Here is a 17,412-nt window from a genome sequence, read left to right on the forward strand (position 1 = left end):
CCACAAGGGTCACGGGCAGGTGCGTCCCCAAATTGATAAGACAGCAGCAGTTGCAACGTGCCTGAGTCCCAAGACCAAAAAGGAGGTGAGACAGTTCCTGGGGCTGGTGGGATATTAGAGAAGTTTTGTACCTAGTTATTTGGACCTAGCCAGCCCGCTGACTGATCTTACTAAAAAGGAAGCACCAGATCCGGTCCAGTGGACGGAGCAGTGTCAGCAGGCTTTCACTCAAGTAAAAGCTGCTCTATGTGGTGGCCCGCTCTTACATTCTCCTGACTTTTCTCTCCCCTTCTTGTTGCTCACTGACGCATCGGACAGGGGTTGGAGCAGTCCTGTCTCAGGAGATAGAGGGAGAGGAACGGCTGGTGCTGTACATTAGCCGCAAGCTCTCCAAGAGAGAGACTAAGTACTGCACCATCGAAAAAGAGTTTTTGGCCATCGGTGGCTGGCCCCCCGGCCTGAGTCGGGCGGTGGGGGTATGTGGCAAGGGGGGCGTGGTTCAGCGAGGTCTGTGACGGGAGAGAGAGAAACGAGACGAGCGATGCATAAGTGGGTCAAGTGAAAATGACAAACACCTGTGTCTCGTTTCAGTAATTGGCGTGAAGAGACCGGATAAAAGCCACCTGGGAAAATGAAGCAGAGAAAGAGACTCAGACCTGAGACTCGGGAGAGAAAGCCAGTAAGAAAAGTTGGACTGTGTAAAACGCTGATATCAATAGCTATCTTTGAGTGTTTTTGAGAAGTGCCACATTTGTGTTATTTTCTGTTATTTTGTGATCTACTGGTACGTAGCAATAAAATCCTGAGTCTCAAACAAGCCGACCCTGTCTTCTTCCTTCACCTGTTGAACGAAACATACTACAAGAACCATTAGGTGAGACAGCGTGCAACACATAAACAGAAGACCCTGTCTTCTTCCTTCACCTGTTGAACGAAACATACTACAAGAACCATTAGGTGAGACAGCGTGCAACACATAAACAGTATGCACTAGACACAAACAATAACCGACCCTGAACTGAAGACAAGCAGAAACTTAAATAACCTAGGTGATGATGAGACAATGGCGTGATTTTTTTTCCCAAACCACTTCAGCGGAAATCCCGCCCTGCAGCCGATTTCATTGGTTTAGGTTACAGTGACGGGTAGGTTTAGGGATCAGTGTTTGGTGTAGGCAATCAGTACAGTGATTGACATGACCAATGAAAACTTTAGAATCGGCTGCAGGGCGGGATTTCCGCTGAAGTGGTTTGGGAAAAAAAATCACGCGAGACAATGACAGGCAGCTGTGAAGAACATAAGAATCCATGGTGATTGATGACGATGATCGCTGGCAGGTGCAGGTAATGGTCGAGTGAGTGCAGGTGAGAGCCGGAGAGGATGATGGGATGTGTAGTGCAGACGGTGATTAACAGATGAGAGTGACAGTGACCGTGACAGCCATGAGGATGACTTCATATGGGGGGCACGCAAAGTTTCTCCACAACTATAATACCACATCTCAGATCTGTTTTCCAAGTTGGACTTGAGGAACATGATCACTTCTGTTATGTGGGAATAGATTTTGTGACTGTTGACAGAAACGTAATACACCAGGAAAACTACATTCAACACATGCAGCCCATACATGTGGATCCTTCACAAGCTGTGGAACAAGACTCATCTCTCTTTGAGGAGGAAAAGGATCAGCTCAGGTTCAAAATAGGCCAGATTCTCTGGGTGAAGGCAGAGCAGGCCAGATTTGATGCTAGCAATTTGGCATCAAACATAAAAAATGCAACTGTGCAGACAATCCATGAATCAAACAGGATAGTGTGCAAACTTAAGTCCAAGAAGGTAATTCTAAACTTCCAACACTTGTGCAGAGACAGTGCTCTTAAAATGATTGTGTTTAGCGATGCCTCATTTGGAAATCATCCAGATGGAGGCACCCAAGGAGGGCACCTGATTCTTCTAATGGGAGAAAATGGAAAATTCTGACCCCTTTCTTGGCAATTAAAGAGAGTCAAGAGGATTGTGCGGAGTACACTTGCTGGTGAAACATTGGCAATGTCTGATGGAATTGACAACACTTTTCTGTCCACGTTGTGCTCAGAACTAACTACTGGTGATGCTGAACATGCTCCACCAATAACATGCTCCTAACATGCTGATGCACTTAAGTCCACAAAGTCAGTCTCTGAGAAAAGACTCTGCCAGGAGATAAGTAGTATCAAATAACTTGTCCAAACACAGAGACTTGAGCGTCTGAGCATTAGAGTCTGCTGCTGCATACGGAGGAGCCCTGGCTGTCACGGGGCAAGGTGCTTTCCCGTGTCTATGAGCTTCGAGATGAACTCAGGCAGTTTTCAACTGCTGTATAGCTGTATAAGGAAACAGGTGCTGTTAGGTCTGAGAACTCATCATTGGCATGCCTCAATCCGAGGGGCGGGATAAACGGTTCTTTCAAATTCCCTCTGCAGGCAATAGGATAGCGCTACAACCAACCAGAGCAATGAACGGTTGTGGCTGAGTGAGTCCCATGCGCTTTCCCACCAGCGGAGTTAGTTGATATATTAAACTTTTGCCTTATCCGGTCGGCAAAACTCCGAACACATCTTCCTTTTTTAAGAATGACTTAAGTGGCATTCTTTGTTCTTTTCTCAAAGAAAAGCTTAACTCCAAGTCCTCCAGAGTCGCCATGGGCATCAGTTTGGTTTGAAATGTGCTGGGGACAGAGACGCAATCGGAAGTACATTTTCAGAAGTGCTGGGTACATTGACGCATTCATTTTTTTTTCTCTTTCGTGCAGGTCATGTTTTGAAAGACGATGTACTGTAGCTTACTAATGTAAATAAATAAAAATGTATACAAAAATGTGATGATGTCCGATTCGTTTTATGAAGAAGAAGCCTTCAAAAAGCATTAGACATATGACCCACTATTCTGCTTCATAAGTGCCATGTTGACAATATGACATGACGTGGTTTAATGTACCTGAACAATGATTACCTTATTCAAATCATCTACCGGTATTTCCATCGCCGTTTCTCTCGCTCTTCCCGATAGCGCCCTAGCCACAGCAAGCGCCTGTTTCTTTTTTTCAAGTTCCGTAACCCTGGTCCAAATTGCGACTTCATTCTGCCAACTTTCATATGGTTTTCCTTCATCAAAGGTTGGCGGTACTCTGTAGTTGCTAGCCATCCTCTCTTACCAATGTTACACTTAAAGACACTTCAGAAGTTAATCGATCACCCAATCGATTTATTCATGTACACCATATTTCACTCTACATTGTTCGTGCTCAACCAACATTAACTGCACTTCCGGGAACTTCATAATAAGAGTCCCCTTTTTCCTTTCGATAAACAGTCATGTGTAATTTTAAACAATATTCAGCACAGAGGTATACATGTGCATAAACACAATTTTAACTTAACAGATGGTACCAAGTGTTCTTCTTCTCCATTGAAGTCGGCACTAATGATGTTCGACTTCGCCAGTCGGAGATCACTAAAATTAATGTTAAAGAGGTGTGTGAACTCGCAAGTACGATGTGAGGCACTGTAATTTGCTCTGGCCCCCTTCCGGTTCGCAGGAGTGATGAGATAGTTAGCAAATTGTCATCACTTAATGGCTGGTTGTCTAAGTGGTGTCCGCAAAATAATATAGAATTCATAGACAATTGGAAAAGTTTTTGGGGCAGACCTGACCTGTTGAAAAGAAATGGTATTCATCCCTCCTGGGATGGTGCTGCTCTTCTCTCTAGTAATATGGCACATAGTCTTAGAGCTCAAACATGACAATCTGGGGCTCAGGTCAATAAGCAGACAAACTAAACGACCGTCTAAAAAACGACCGTCTTCCAGCTGTCTCACGTCACCAAGGTCAGATAAATCCCATCATATAGAGGCTCTTTCACCTAGATATCATCATATAGAGACTGTGTCTGTTCCCCGAATTAGGAAATACAAAAAACATCCAAACCCATCCAAGGTTAAAAATTTAATTGATGTTCAACAAATAAAAAACAGATTTAATACAAATGAACAAATGATAAAACTCAGGTTGCTGAATATTCAATCCCTTACTTCAAAAGCACTTATTGTTAATGATATGATTACAGACTATAACCTAGATGTGCTGTGTATAACAGAAACCTGGCTAAAACCAAACGATTACATTACTTTAAATGAGTCCACCCCCCAAGATTACGGTTATAAACATGAACCTTGTCTGAAAGGCAAAGGGGGAGGTGTTGCTGTAAATTATAGTAATATTTTCTAAATGATTAAGAAGTCTAGTTTCAAATATTATTATTTTGAAGTGTTTGTGCTTAATGTAACAATATATAGTGCAAATGATAAATCATGTTTAAGATTTGTGCTGGCTACTGTATACAGGCCACCAGGCCACCATACAGACTTTATCAAAGAATTTGCTGACTTTATATCAGAGTTAGTACTGGCTGCAGATAAAGTCCTAATTGTAGTTGATTTCAATATGCATGTAGATAATGAAAAAGATGCATTAAAAGACATTCTTAACTCTATTGGAGTTAGACAACACGTGTCAGGACCTACTCATTGTCGTAATCATACTCTAGATCTAATATTATCACATGGAATCAATGTTAATGCTGTTGAAATTCTGCAGCAGAGCGATCACATCTCAGATCCTTATCTAGTCTTGTCTAAACTTCATTTAACCAAGGCTGCAAAGCTGACTCCGTGTTACAAATATGTTAGACCTATCACATTTGCCACTAAAGATCGCTTTATTAATAATCTTCCTGATCAGTTTCATCATCTCAGCATCCCAGATAGCTTAGAAGAACACGATATTGCGACAGAAACTTTTAACTCTCTCTTTTCTAGCACTTTAGAAACAGTTGCTCCGTTGCGCTTAAAGAAGATCAAAGAAAATAGTCCAATGCCGTGGTACAACGAGCACACTCAGGCCCTTAAGAGAGCAGCCAGAAAAATGGAGCGAAACTGGAAGAAAACTAATTTAGAGGTATTTCGTATTTCATGGAAGGAGAGCTCGATTGCATACAGAGAGGCCTTAAAAACTGCTAAATCTGCTTATTTTACAACCCAATTAGAAGAAAATAAACAAAACCCGAGGTGTTTATTTGAAACAGTTGCTAAACTGACGAAAAATAAAATTTCAAGCCCAGAAGTTTCTAAGCAGCACAACAGCAGCACAACAGTAATGACATTATGAACTTCTTCACTTATAAGATTGTGTCACGGTGCATCAATCCGGGTGTTTGTTCTGAGTTTCTGTTGGTGTGTTTTGTAGACGTGGGTTTGTGGGTGTGTTCACCTGTTTGTTGTTAGCTCCAGCTGACACTTATCAGCCTTCAGCTCCAGCTTATCATTAGACTTGTTAGCTGCCTTTATATCGCTGGAGTTGTCTGTGCTTAGTGTCGGTTCGTCACTCTTGTTTGTGTCTCTCACACAGTTCCGTGTCCTAGTCTCCGTGCGGAGTTTTTGTCGGTGTTGCCTACACATCAGCCGTTTGGGAGATCGCCTGTATCTAGTCACCTGCCTTTGAGCTAGCCTTCTCTGGAGATTCCCCGTCGGACTCCTTCCAGGTCGCCCGCCTGTTAATTGTGGCGTTTTGAGTATCTCCTGTGCTGTGTCTACAATAAAGTGTTTTACTTGCATTTGGATCTACGACTCCTCATTGTGACAGAACGAACCGACCACCTTATGGATCCAGCAAGTGCGGCAGAATTGCAGGACATATTGCTCAAGAGTGACACTCGTCTTCAGCAACAGGAGGAACAGGCGATGGCTACTGGTCGTGCGGTTCAGGCACTAGTTACCCAGGTCTCCGAACTGACGAAACAGGTCCAACAACTCCGTAGCGAGGCTGCTGTTTTTCAACCACAGGCCGCGGGGAATCCCCCGGCTCCAGTGATCCAGACCATCCGCTCCACTGAATCTCGCCTTCCATCTCCTGCATGCTACTCCGGTGAGTCCCAGCTGTGTCGTTCTTTTTTGGCTAAGTGTTCACTTTACATCTCGCTCTAACCATCCGCATTTCCCACGGAGGAATCTATGGTGGCCTTTGTGATCACTTTGCTCGCGGATAGAGCGGGCAGCTGGGGAACGACTGTTTGGGAACAGAGACTTCCGTGATTTGCATCCTTTCAAGCCTTTTCTAGCGAACTCAGAAAAGTTTTTGATCACGCTGCTTCTGGCCGAGACGCGGCGCGTCTTCTCGCTGAACTGAGGCAAGGAGAACGTACGGTAACAGACTATTCTATTGAATTTGTACGTTGGCTGCTGAGTGTGGCTGGAATGCCGAGGCCCAATGGGACATGTTTTTACACGGACTTTCTGAGTACATTAAGGACGAGATTTACCGATCATAAGAACCTTGAATATATTAGATCTGCTAAAAGAGTCAACTCCAGGCAGGCTCGGTGGGCACTTTTTTTCGGTCGTTTTGAGTTGACATTGTCGTATCGTCCGGGTTCCAAGAACATCAAACCCGATGCTTTGTCTCGCATTTTTGACCGTTCCGTTCGCCCGTCCACTCCCGAGTGCATTTTTTCCGACAGACTCATTGTCTCCACACTCGTTTGGGAGATCGAGTCGAAGGTCCGTGCGGCCTTAGAAGGGGAAACGCCTCCGCCCGGGTGTCCACCGAGTCGCTTATTTGTACCGGAGGGGTTACGGTTCGACGTTATTCGGTGGGGTCACTGTTCCAATGTAGTATGTCATCCAGGAGTCAATCGCACCAGTTTTTTGGTCAAGCATGATTCTGGTGGCCTTCCATGGCTCGTGATATTCGGAGTTTTGTTTTGGCATCTTCAGTCTGTGCGTGTGGTAAGACTTCCAATCGCCCACCGGATGGGTTACTCCAACCGCTGTCTGTCCCTTCGAGACCCTGGTCCCACATCGCGCTAGATTTTGTCACTGCCCTCCCGCCCTCCCAGGGCAATACGGTCGTTTTGACTGTAGTGGACCGATTCTCGAAGGTGGCCCATTTCATTCCCTTGCCCAAATTACCGTCTGCCAAGGAGACAGCGGTCGCTGTTGTAGACCACGTCTTTCGGTTACATGGCCTCCCGGCAGACGTGGTTTCTTAATAGGGTCCCCAATTTATTTCCAAATTTTGGAGAAAATTTTGTCATTTGTTGGGGGCGAGTGTCAGTCTTTCTTCTTGGTTTCATCCTCAGAGCAACGGGCAAACTGAGCGTGCCAACCAAGACTTAGAGAGAGTATTGCGATGTTTGGTTTCTCAGAATCCTTCCTCCTGGAGCCAGAAGCTCTAATGGGTGGAGTACATAACTCGTTACCAGTGTCATCCACGGGCCTATCTCCGTTTGAGTGTAGCGTAAGGTACCAGCCACCTATTTTTCCCAGTCTGGAATCCGAAGTCGCGGTCCCCTCGGCTCACGCCTTCGTCCAGAGGCGCCACCGCACTTGGACCAGAGCCCGTGAGACTCTGCTCCAGGTGGGGGCGCGCACCAAGGCTAAGGCCGATCGCCACCGGTCAAGGCCTCCCGTATACGTCGTGGGTCAAAAAGTGTGGTTTTCTACCAAGAATATTCCGCTCCGTTCCGTGTCTAATAAGCTAGCTCCTAAATTTATTGGTCCGTTCACTGTCACCAAGATCATTAGTCCGGTGACAGTCCGTCTCAAACTTCCTCCAACGTACAGGAGAATTCACCCCGCCTTTCATGTCTCCAAATTGAAACCTGTTTTTCGCTCTGACCTTAATCCGCCCACCCCAGATCCCCCACCGTCGCGTCTCGTAGACGGGGAGCCTACTTATTCGGTTAATCGTATTCTGGACTCGAGACGGAGGGGACGCGGATTCCAGTACCTGGTGGACTGGGAGGGTTACGGTCCGGAGGAGAGGAGCTGGGTTCCTGCTAGGGACATACTGGATCACTCCCTTATCGATGATTACAATCATCAGGTAAGCTCTCCTGGGAGTGCCAGGAGGCACTCCTAGGGAAGGGGGTACTGTCACAAAGCATCAATCCGGGTGTTTGTTCTGAGTTTCTGTTGGCGTGATTTGTAGACGTGGCCTTCAGCTGCAGCTTATCATTAGACTTGTTAGCTGCCTTTATATCGCTGGAGTTGTCTGTGCTTAGTGTCGGTTCGTCACTCTTGTTTGTGTCTCTCACACAGTTCCGTGTCCTAGTCTCCGTGCGGAGTTTTTGTCTGTGTTGCCTACACATCAGCTGTTTGGGAGATCGCCTTTATCTATTCACCTGCCTTTGAGCTAGCCTTCTCTGGAGATTCCCCGTCGGACTCCTTCCAGGTCGCCCACCTGTTAATCGTGGCGTTTTGAGTATCTCCTGTGCTGTGTCTACAATAAACTGTTTTACTTGCATTTGGATCTACGACTCCTCATTGTGACAGATTGATAATATCAGGGAGAAAATTATAACTATGCAACCGTCTACTACAGCATCGCATCAGGGGGTGCATTGTAGTCTCTCTAAGGAAAAATTCAATTCATTCATTGCTATAGGAGAGGAAGAATTTTCTAAACTTGTTAAATCATCTAAATCGACAACATGTATGTTAGACCCTATACCGACTAAGCTATTGAAATAGAAGCTTCCAGAGGTCATAGATCCTCTTCTCAATATCATTAATTCATCTTTATCACTAGGATACATACCAAAAACTTTTAAGCTGGCTATGATTATACCACTTGTTAAAAAAACGCAACTTGATCGTACAGAATTAGTAAATTACAGGCCGATCTAAAATCTACCTTTTCTGTCAAAGATACTAGAAAAGGCAATATCCTCACAACTATGTTCCTTTTTAGAAAGAAATGGTATCTGCGAGGATTTTCAGTCAGGATTTAGACCATACCATAGTACTGAGACTGCTCTCCTTAGAGTCACAAATGATTTGCTCTTATCATCCAATCGTGGTTGTATCTCGCTATTGGTGTTACTCGATCTTAGTGCTGCATTTGATACCATTGACCACAACATTCTTTTAAATAGACTCGAAAATTATGTTGCCATTAGTGGAATTGCATTAGCATGGTTTAAATCATACTTATCTGATCGTTATCAGTTTGTAGCAGTAAATGAAGAGTGTCACGTTATACTATTCTCTGGTTCCTTCTCGTCTTGTGTTCATGTTGTTGTATGAGTGCACGTGCGTAGTAGGCGTGAGAGTGTTGTGTCATTACCTGATCCGCTCCAGCTGATCATCATATCATCACCAGCTGCAACACCTTTCCTCACCTTATAAATACTCACCGGTTTTTGTCCTCTTTGTCAGATCGTTGTTTGATGTCTCCTGTGTCGGTGTTCCAGTCCTGTCTTCCCGCTCGTCCAGTGTTCGTGTTTTCTGTGGATTCGTCAGTGGTGTGGATTATCGTCGTCTTTGTGTGGATTCCGTCAGCGTTGTCTCACCTCGTCACGATTCCTGTCTTCACCTCTGACCATCGAAGTCCCTGCGCCATCTTTCCACGCCCGTGTCACAAGTCTTGCTATCTGTTTACAATAAATTGAGTAACTCGCTTTTGCTTCCTGTTTTAACCGGCATGACAAAGAGATGTCTTATCGATCACACGTTCAGTATGGCGTACCACAAGACTCAGTACTAGGACCGTTGCTGTTCACTCTGTACATGCTACCCTTAGGAGGTAGTACCAAACATGGGTTCGTGGAAAAACGCCCATACAAATAAGCTGCCATTGGGCGCACTATGGGTCGGAGGGATCGTAGGGTGAATTTGGATGACAATTGCCCACAGACTTGTAGAGAAGTGGGCCTTTATTACTAACCCCCCTATTCACGGAACCTTACCTACTTGCCACGGAATAGGTGGTTTTCGGACACCTCTAGTGGGCGATAGAGAGCATATTGCCCCATGACCCCCCCCCCCCATCCCACGAACCCACTATTTGTCCAATAACCCACTATATTGGGCCCCCCTGACGCGGGGCCCCGAAGCGCGGATCTCTAGGGCCTTTAGAAAAATTTGACATTGCTCTAGCGCCCCCTGCTTTTGGTATGTCGGTCAGGGAGGGCCAAGGGGTCAGCGTGCCGAATTTGGGGCCCCTGGGACGTTTCTGTAAAAATCCCACTCGCCCATTAAATGAATGTATTTTGCCACAGTGGTTTCGCGGACGCCGCTTCGAAAGGGCCGACGGACTAGGGGGCGCCGTTTTCCGACTCGCCACGGCCCCCTGGTGCGGGTGGAGAAGTTTGGTGGCCCTGGGGCCTCGTTCAGTGGTCGAAAGGTCAAAAAAGTGTGAAAAACACGTTACAAGGGTCAAAAAGGTCAAACCAACGGAACGCGCGACCGTACGGAGACGGAAGGTCGCGGGAGCCCGAAACTCGGCGAGTTCCGTCGTCTGGTGGCCCCGAGTCGGGCCCCCGAGTTTGAGGGCCCTAGCCGCTTGCCAAGCATTTAAAGTCCGGACGGCTGAAAACGGGCCTGTTTCTGAGTGTCTAACATTGACCTCAATGGCAGACAGAGAGATGGATCAAAGCTGATAAAAAACACTTTCTCAGGCCCTAGGCCCGGGCCCTTTCGGTACGTCGCTCGGGGCGGGCCCAGGGTTCACCGTGCAGAGTTTGGGGCCCCTGGGACATTTCTATAAAAATTCCACTCGCCCATTAAATGAATGTATTCGCCGCAGTGGTTTCGCGGACGCCGCTTCGGAAGGGCCGACCGACTAGGGGGCGCCGTTTTCCGACTCGCCACGGCCCCCTGGTGCGGGCGGGAAAGCTCGGCGGCCCTAGGGCCTCGTTCAGGGGCCGAAATGTCAAAATAGGGACCGTGAGTTGGGGTTAGCGTGACGGTTAGGGTTAGAGGCTGAAAATGTTTTGCCTTCGCTCAAGGGCCCGGTGCTTTCGGTATGTCGCTCGGGGCGGGCCCAGGGGTCAGCATGCCGAATTTGGGGCCCCGGGGACATTTTAAAAAAAATCCCACTCGCCCATTAAACGAATGTATTCGCCGCAGTGGTTTCGCGGACGCCGCTTCGGAAGGGCCGACCGACTAGGGGGCGCCGTTTTCCGACTCGCCACGGCCCCCTGGTGCGGGCGGGAAAGCTCGGCGGCCCTGGGGCCTCGTTCAGGGGCCGAAAGGTCGAAAAAGGGACGCTCGTCCGCGAACCCGCTGCGCCGTTAAATGGCCCGTGGGACGGCCCCCGTACGGAGACGCAGGGTCGTGGCGCATTGAGATTTGAGATTCTGACCCTCCAGGGGCCCCCGACTCACGGCCCCGAAGCTTGAAAATCTGGGACCTTCCTAAAAAAAGTTTGCCACTTATAACCAACTTTCACTCAAAAGGCTCTTAGGGTACATGAGTGAAAGACACACAAGGCCGAGATTAGTGTTAAAAGGGCGGGAAAGTGTTGCCTTCGCTCTAGAGCCTTGCGCCTTCGGCATGTCGCTCGGGGCGGGCCCAGGGGCCACCGTGCAGAGTTTGGGGCCCCTGGGACATTTCCATCAAAATCCCACTCGCCCATTAAACGAATGTATTCGCCGCCGTGGTTTCGCGGACGCCGCTTCGGAAGGGCCGACCGACTAGGGGGCGCCGTTTTCCGACTCGCCACAGCCCCCCGGTGCGGGCGGGAAAGCTTGGTGGCCCTAGGGCCTCGTTCAGGGGCCGAAAGGTCGAAAAAGGGACGCTCGTCCGCGAAACCGCTATGCCTTTTGAATGGCTCGTGGGACGGCCCCCGTACGCAGACGGAGGGTCGTGGTACCCCGATGCTTCAGATTCCGACTCTCCAGGGGCACCTGACGCGGGGCCCCGAAGCGTGGGGCCCTGGGGCCTTTAAAAAAATCGCCCCTCCCCCGAAAAAAAAAGAAAAGCCTGAAAGGGCCTTTTCAGTCTGAGAGGGAAACAGCCCTGAGAGAGGATTTCTGCACAGAGGCTGAGAAAAATTTTACTCTGCTCTAGCGCCCCCTGCTTTGGGTACGTCGGTCGGGGAGGGCCAAGGGGTCAGCTTGCCGAATTTGGGGCCCCTGGGACGTTTCTGTAAAAATCCCACTCGCCCATTAAATGAATGTATTTTGCCATAGTGGTTTCGTGGACACCGCTTCGCAATGGCCGACCGACTAGGGGGCGCCGTTTTCCGACTCGCCACGGCCCCCTGGTGCGGGCGGGAAAGCTTGGTGGCCCTAGGGCCTCGTTCAGGGGCCGAAAGGTCGAAAAAGGGACGCTCGTCCGCGAAACCGCTATGCCTTTTGAATGGCTCGTGGGACGGCCCCTGTACGCAGACGGAGGGTCGTGGAACCCCGGGACTTCAGATTCCGACTCTCCAGGGGCCCCTGACGCGGGGCCCCGAATCCTGGAACTCGAGGGCCTTTGCAAAAAATCGCCCCTCCCCCGCCATCAAATCATTTAAATGCCAGAAAAGCTCTTTCAGTGTGAGAGTGAAACAGCCTCGAGGGAGAGATTTTGCATAGAGGCTAAGAAATACTTGCCTTTACTCGAGGGCCCGGTGCTTTCGGTACGTCGCTCGGGGCGGGCCCAGGGGTCACCGTGCCGAATTTGGGGCCCCTGGGACCCTTCCATGAAAATCCCACTCGCCCATTAAATGAATGTATTGACACCGTGGTTTCGCGGACGCCGCTTCGAAAGGGCCGACCGACTAGGGGGCGCCGTTTTCCGACTCGCCACGGCCCCCTGGTGCGGGCGGAGAAGTTTGGTGGCCCTGGGTCCTCGTTCAGGGGTCGAAAGGGTGAAAAACACGTCACGGGGTCAAAAAGGTCAAACCAACGGAACGCGCTGCCATAGGGAGACGGAAAGTCGTAGGACCCCGAAACTCGGCTAGTGCCGTCGTCTCCCGTCCCTGAGTGGGGCCCCCGAGTTTGAGGGCCCTAGCCGCTTTCTAAGCGTTTCCTAACCCCCGTTTGTGATGATTCCATTGATTGTGGATGGTGACTGGACAAAATTACAACGTATTAATTTTTCATGATGACCCACTGGGTCCTACGGACACCAAAATTGTATCTCGTTTAGAGGGGGACGAGACCTTTACTTTGAGACCACCCACGGCCCCGGGGGCCAGAGATGTAGATGAAAATACACATTTATATAAGCAAAAACTGGACTGGATCCGGCCGTGGGTAGGCTCTTCGGAAGCGTCTAGTTGAGCTGAAAAGAATGATAAAAAAAATTATGAATTTTGGCCGTGTTTTCGCGGAGATATTAGCCGAAAACCATCGGGCGCACTTCAAAATGGCGCTCGCTGATGACGTCACGATCTCGGGAACAAAATCGCTCATATCTCGGGAACGCGAAGACCCAGAGAGCTCAAATTCGGGTGAGGGGGTCCCAGTAGGGCCCTTGCTCAAACCCTGGAGTGACGGGCCTCGGGAGCGCCCCCTACGGGATCGCCGTTCGCTGGGGCCCCCGACTTTGAACGGCTATAACTCGGGGACCCGGGCGAGTTGGACCTCGGGGGTGGGCTCATTCGAAAGGGCCCGTCCAGCACTACGATCTATTAGAGTTTGGGGAACATTGGGGTTCTCGAGATATAAGCCGACAAAGCTGCGCCTTTGACCGGACGTAACTCCCTGGCCCCGAGGCCCTCGGGGACGGGGGTGGCCTCGTTGGACAGGGCTCCTCGAGGCCTACAGACGACCCGAGTTTGAAATTTTTTCGCCGTGTGGTTTTTGAGATATTCGAGAAAAACAAACATTCACATACGTTCAGTGGTTATATGGCTGTCACCCATGTCTCAAACGGGACTTTCCCCACTAAACATTGGACGTCTGATAGACGTGCAGATCATGTCTATATTGGGTCCGTCGGTCCATGACCAATTCTGGACATCTATTCGACGTCCAAACCAGGTCCACTATTTGGACGTCCAACCATGACCCAACTTGGACGTCATTTTGACGTTCAACATTTGACCTAATCTGGCTTATTTTTTTTGGACGTCATTTGAACGTCTATGGCAGTTGTGATATACACATTGGACGTCGGATAGACGTGCAGTTCATGTCTATATGGGTCCGTGGGTCCGACCAATTCTGGACATCAATTTGACGTTCAACATTTGACTAATCTGGGGTTTTTTGGACGTCAAAAGGACGTCTATAGCAGTTGCAGTAAATGTGTTTTACCATTTCCTATCAACATGATTAATACATATGAATACAGATTATTTATAAACAAACATTTTTTATCTGTATGACTATTTATTTATTTGGTAGACCATATATATTTTTTTGTTTTCCTTTAACAGTTTTTATTTTATTTAAAGTAGCCTATAATCAAGTTATTTTTTTATTTTATATTGTATAAAAAAAATATATATATATACATTTATATAAATGTATATATTTTAAATAAAAAAAATCATGGTAGCTATAGGCCTATCCACCTTATTCCTATCTTAAAAAGAACCAACAGCTGCAAAAAAGTCAAGGACAGACAGCTCTCTATCAAGCTAGGCAAAGAGTAGCCTATTCACCTTATTCCGCCCCGCCCACTTTGAATACTTCGCGCTTCCGCATTTTGTCATCCGACTTCCATTAAACTGACTGGTATTTATATGATTGTTTATAGCTAGCTATAACTTAAATGAAATGACAAATAACTTTAATACCGTAAATGTTTTGAATTGGGAGCACGTATATCGACGAAGACAAAGTTCTTTGATCAAGGATGATTTCAACCCATGTTTCAACCAGCCAAAAACCAGTTAGCATAACTCTGATTGGCTGAAACGAGCACATCATCATAAACGCCACTCTGATTGGCCGAGGCAACACGAGGCATTTGGCGGCTTGGCGTTGGCGCGAGTCAGAGCCGTTAGTGTTCTGGACGGCACGGCACAGCTTTTCAGAGCGCTGGTGAACCCGTTTCCTCGAAATTGAAGGTAAGTTCGGTTAGCCTAATTATTTCAATGTCCATGTGTACGTATAGTCTTTGGCGTTATTGTCTTGCAATAAAGCTGCGAATGGTCAAGGGCGTTAGCATTCACAGAACGCATTTTTTCGTTTTACATTTAGCTTGCTGCTCATTCATGTTCAGTTTCGATCTTATTTTAGCTCTACACAAGATAACATGTCTATTTGAACAATTTGGGACACAACTGCACGTATACGTTACCGATAGCAGCATGGCATGGAGTTCTGACTAACGTTAGCTTTTTGCTACCGTAACTAACTTTAACGTCAGTTACGTTAGCTGCTACCTTTAAATCAAGCTAACTCGTTTTGGCTGTTTAGGGTCTTTTTCCATAACATTCACATTTCTAATATTGTCAGACATTATGAAAAAAAAATGTTTTACCACGGTACAGGGTCATACAAACTCCTAATGTACTTATATAACGTTATGCTCTAGAAGCTATATAACACAGTCTGCAACACTTAAAGGATTAGTTAATTTCAAATAAAAATGACCTGATAATTTACTCACCCCCATGTCATCCAAGATGTCCATGTCTGTCTGTCATTAGTCGAAAAAAAATTAAGGTTTTGGAGGAAAACATTCCAGAATTTTTATCCATTTAATGGGACTTCAATGACAACCAACTATTTAAATGTTCAATGAAGGTTCAAATGTCTGTTTCAATACAGCTTCAAAGTCTCTACATGATCCCAGTCGAGAAATAAGGGTCTTATCTAGCTAAACAATTTGCCATTTTCTATAAAAAAAAATATATATTTATACTTTTTAAGCACACATGCCTGTCTTGTACCATCTCTGAAATGTCACGCATTACATCATCATGTTGGAAAGGTTATGAAAAAAAATTAATAATAATAAATTAAAACAAAAATGTTGAATAATTTTGAAGTTGGAGAAGAAAATGAGTTGGCATATTTCACAGACAAATAACTTAGATGATGTCCAACGTGATGACGCAATGCATGGCGCATCTCTGAGATGTACAAGACAGGCATTGGTGGTTAAAAAGTGTTTTTTGTGTGAAAATGACGCTGAATAAGACCTTTATTTCTCCATTAAATGGATAAAAATCCTGGAAAGTTTTCCTGAAAAACCTTCATTTCTTTTTTGACTGAAGAAAGACATACATGGACATCTTGGTGTGTAATTATAAGGATTTTTTTTCTTGATATTGAACTAATCCTTTAACTTTTGAGTGAACGAGAATGAAAACTTTAAGGTGTGTAACCCATTTGTTTTGTCTTTCCTGTGCTTTAAGGAGTGAGGTGTCCTTCCCTGTTAGGAGATAAACCACCTAAACAAGGTACATGTTGTGATCTCATCCTCTTTTCTTTTGTACAGGCCCCAGTCAAATAAACAGTTAAACTTAACAAATTTTGATTAACGACTGTGTTTACAGATGACTTTGAGAGTACGACAGTGGCGAAAACGCAAAAGAGAACTGGATCAACTGCTCTGTTATTCTGACAGTGATGAAGAGGGCATTGAAAATAATTCCAACAGTTTGCCTGGGACAAGTAGTTGTAGCAGTGACGGTGTGCCTAGGACCCCAGATAGTTTGAGTGACAGTGTGCCTAGGACCCCAGATAGTTTGAGTGACAGTGTTCTTGGGGCATCAGATGATTTTGACTTTGACACTGATTTGGACTATTCCTCTACTGACTCGGAACAGGAACCAAATGAAGCTGAAGTGACCAGCTTTGAGGACGAACTGAGACAGTGGGCCTTAGAGCACAGATTGACACACAGAGCACTCAATGGTCTATTGCCCATATTAAGAAACCAAGGGCACTTATTGCCTGTGGATTGCCGGACACTTCTTGCTACACCACAGCATAACACAACAGAGTCTAAATGTGGTGGCCAGTACAAGTACTATGGCTTAGAAAAGGGTATCTGTCGTTATTTAAGTCAGATGGAGACTAATGATGTGCACCTCAGCATAAACGTCGATGGCATCCCACTTTTCAAAAGTAGTGGTGTCCAATTCTGGCCAATACTGGCGAAGTGTGGCCATTTTGATCCATTCATTGTAGCCATGTTCAGTGGACAAAGTAAGCCAAGTCCTCTTGCGGAGTATTTAAAAGTCTTTCTGACTGAATACAAACATCTCAGCGACAATGGAATAGTTTTTAAAGGCCAGACTTACACTGTCAATATTGATGCCCTGATATGTGATGCCCCAGCAAGGGCATATCTGAAATGTATTAAGGGTCATACTGCCTATGAGAGTTGTGAACGATGCTTAATCAGAGGTACTCGTGTTGAGAGAAGAATAGTTTTCAGTGAAAAGGAATGCACTTCTCGAAAAGATGACTGTTTCTCCAGAGTGGAGTACAGTAATCACCAAACTGGTATCAGCCCCTTCATTGCAGCAGGAATTCCTTGCGTCAGCTCCTTTGTCCTAGATTATATGCATGTCGTCTGCTTGGGAGTAGTTAGGCGGCTGTTAATTTACTTGACTCGTGGCCCAAAGGTCTGTCGTATATCTGTGAGGCAAAAGGATGCAATTTCTGAGAAACTAATTGCACTGAGAGGGAAGATGCCAAGT

The 17,412-nt window shown here is 46.6% G+C and overlaps 1 long non-coding RNA gene and 1 pseudogene across 1 annotated transcript; both read left to right on the forward strand.

Moving 5' to 3' along the window:
- The first annotated feature begins 3,874 nt into the window (after positions 1–3,874).
- LOC143697158 (uncharacterized) lies at positions 3,875–5,524 on the forward strand (annotated as a pseudogene).
- A 9,160-nt stretch (positions 5,525–14,684) lies between these two features.
- Positions 14,685–16,271, forward strand: LOC143697112 (uncharacterized). Its single transcript, XR_013186179.1, has 3 exons — positions 14,685–14,823; positions 16,120–16,164; positions 16,261–16,271. It is a non-coding gene; the product is annotated as an uncharacterized LOC143697112 (long non-coding RNA).
- Positions 16,272–17,412: the final 1,141 nt, after the last annotated feature.

The sequence above is a fragment of the Siphateles boraxobius genome, unplaced genomic scaffold (assembly GCF_051911475.1).
Source record: "Siphateles boraxobius isolate OS27281-9 unplaced genomic scaffold, OSU_SipBor_1 31, whole genome shotgun sequence".
NCBI lineage: Eukaryota > Metazoa > Chordata > Actinopteri > Cypriniformes > Leuciscidae > Siphateles > Siphateles boraxobius.